Source organism: Entamoeba invadens, assembly GCF_000330505.1.
Source record: "Entamoeba invadens IP1 unplaced genomic scaffold scaff_1105074725867, whole genome shotgun sequence".
Classification (NCBI taxonomy): Eukaryota; Evosea; order Mastigamoebida; family Endamoebidae; genus Entamoeba; species Entamoeba invadens.
This window is the reverse complement of record NW_004443675.1, coordinates 78,549-81,977: the sequence shown is the minus strand read 5'-3', so window position 1 is coordinate 81,977 and position 3,429 is coordinate 78,549.

Genomic DNA, 3,429 nt, shown 5'->3' with positions numbered 1-3,429 from the left:
TGTGCTGTATATAATGTCGGAACATTGTCCCAAAAATATTTTATAATTCAGTCTTTTTCATTCCGATAAAATTTTCTATGTTTAATAATTTGATTATTTTGTATTCTAATTCTCCTTCTGTCGCCGAAGAAACATCATCTGATCCTGGTAAGTCAACACTGAAATGTCCAGCTAAACAAATTGCGTCTATTATATCTTTTTGATCTTTTGTATATCTGATTTAAGGTGATTTTAAATTAAATACATTTTAATTTTATTAACAGAGTTTATATTATCATGACACCACTCCATTATCAATTCGGCTTCATTTGCAAAATCTTCGTACTCATCAAGACGTGGTATGTCCATTTCGAGCATGTACATTTTTATTAACAATTATGTGTCCGCCAGTCTCTTTTGAAGATCAACAAAATCTTGGAAAGTGTCTATCTCTAGTTCATATTCTTTGAGATGGTACTTTTCGAATATTTCAAAACATGTTGATTTACGTAACTATTTTTCGAATTTCACAACCAACACTTGGATAAACCTCACAACAAAATCGTGACAGATACCTCTAAGTACTTCAATGTTGTCCCTGTTATTTTCTCTGATAAAAAACATGGTTCCAAAAAATCGTTTTTTCATCCAATTTTGTTTTGATATTTATATAATATTTTATTGTATAACATTTTTGATTAACCACTGGAAATTTTACATTTCTTCCTTAAAGTTACCAACTTACAATTATAAGCGGAGCGAACAGGTAATCAATAAAATATAAAGCTCAAACGAATAAATAGTCATCTAATGAAAAGCGTCCAAATTTATTTTCAAATTCGTTTTGGGGTACAAAATTGAAGTATTTTTATTTTAAAAAGTTGATAATTTTGATTATTTTCAAAAATAGCTGAAGTCACAAATGAAGTGAAAAGAAACTGAGTTGAGCTTGTACTAGTGATTTTAGTGGCACACATGTCTGTCTTGTTTTTTTTAAAGATGATCCAGGTTTTTCTGAATTTAGAATTTGTTATTTCATTCAGGAATTGATTAATGACACTTCTTTCATTAAATTCAACAACATTTTCATATTCATTCGACAGTCTATGTACAAAACAATAATTTTGTTTAAACGCTTTGAATGTATAATTGGAACAAGACTTTTTAATAACACACTGATTGTTGTGTTACATGTGGTACCATCAAGTGAAATTCCTTTGAGTTATTATAAACTGAGTTTTGCATGATACAGTGGGCGAAAGAATCCACTCAAATCATTAAATGTGCATCACCTTCGCCATATCAGTTACCAATTTTTATTTTACTTCAGTTGTTGTGCAAAAACCAAAACTAAAACGACCATATAGTGAATAGTGAGTCTCTCCATCGTAAGTTTGTGAATCGGCGATTAAATGAAAGGGTGTTTTCAGTTGACCCAAATTTTGCAGACATCTTTTGTCAACTTCATATACAGTTTCATAAGTGTTTCAATAGTTTTTGTGGAAACACTCATTTCAATTGAAGTTTTAATTGTTGTAATTTTAATATCTTCTAATATTCTTGTTATTTAATCAGAAGAGAAATCTTCAAGTAAAAAAAATATTGCGATTAATACTATTAAAACTTTTTTGTTTTTGCAAGTTATGTTTTGTTGTTTACAACTCGTCTCTCAACTTCTTCTTCTTCTATTGCTTTGGTGAGAATTGTTGACATGTGTAAATCGGCGTTTTCGGTGTTTTTGAGAGTGTCCATTATAAAATTAAGTTGTTCAATATTGACAAGCTCAATTTTTCAATTGAAGGTCACTTTTTATACAATTTTCGTCTTCACTATCGATATCGTTTAGCCATTATTCATTTTTCGTCTGCAACCTCAATATTTTCGGGATTTTTTTAGACCCAATAAGCGAAGAAGACAACTGTTGCCATATCCTGGATGCTTGACTCATTATTTCATGGACTCGTGTGTCTTCTATTTTGTTGCATTAACTGCATTCACTTCTTACATATTCTTCATTTTCACGAGCTTCATTTTCACCTCCACAATGCTCAGTTTCTATATTACCATTAATTGGATCATTTCTATAAACAAAGTCATAATGACCCATGATATCATTAAAAGTGGTCTGTTTCTTATCTAAGTTTGTTTCAAGATTAAATGGTTCTTGATAAATAATACCCTTTTGTGTTTGTGTTATGTCTATCACAGAAGGTGTAGCAGTGTCGGGTTGTGCCGTTTCATCTGAAAAGGTAGAATTGTTGCTCCTCGTTGATACCATTTATTGTTGTAATTGTTCATCTAGACGTTTGGTTTATGTTCACAGATTTGTTGCGAGACAACATGTGGCTCAATTGTTGAAGGTTGTTGAATTGTTAATTCAATGGATATTGCTTGAAGAGCAATATTAACATCTTCTATCATTTTATTTACATTTAATGTGTTTACTCTTGTGGTGATCAACGCATTATTGACTCTCATTATTTGAAACTTTGACGCGTTTTTATTTTTTTCGTAATTTGTGTTCATTAACGAGTTGAGCGACAAATAATTTAGTATATTAAAGTAGTTTATTGCGAAGTTTTGGAGCCTTTCCTTAATAACATAAAAATGTTAGTGTCTTTATGAAAATGATTTTTGTAATGCTCTTTAAGAGCATCTCGCAGAAATTTCGAACAAAAAAAACAACAATTCAAGCCCTTTACAAACCCATCAGGTTCATCTTAAATGAAGGGCTAAAACTCTCGAGTATTATCAAAAAGAAATACATCTTCTTGAAACCTTTTTTCTTTTGAGAGTCGTGGTTTCGGCATTTAATTGTTATTTTGAGTTTATAATAAATTAAACTCAACACAAACCCATATTGAAATTTTTATTTTTGTATGTTATTATATAAATATGATCCTATTCATTTTTTTCAATTAAATTATTTTAGACAAAAAAGTTCCATATAAATATAATTACTCATGCTTTAATTGTTAAAATTTAAATGTTAAATTCTATGTTTGTTTCAATATTTATATTAAATCTTAAACAATATTTCCAACACAAAATATTTTGAAATTATAACAACATTTTCAGCTTTTTTTATATTCATAGACTCGTACAATATAAATGTTTTTTTAGTAATTAAAGCTTGTCATTGATATACACAATATCATTGACACTTTTTGGCCTTATTGATATATTTACATCTAATTGTATTGAATCAATTACACATCTCAAGTTCATTTTCGTCACACTTCCCAATCCGAACTGAAAATGTGGCGTTCAATGATTGGTCAAAAATATGCCTGCTGACTACCATATCGGAAGTCCATTCTTGATATCTAGAAGCAAGTGGAGATGAATCTTTTGTTATTTTTAAGGGTTCAATGATGTTTTGGTGCTATCAATTTATATAAGTTGTAATAGCCTGATGTCATCTCGGCTGCGTGAGTGGTGTCAGTCCAC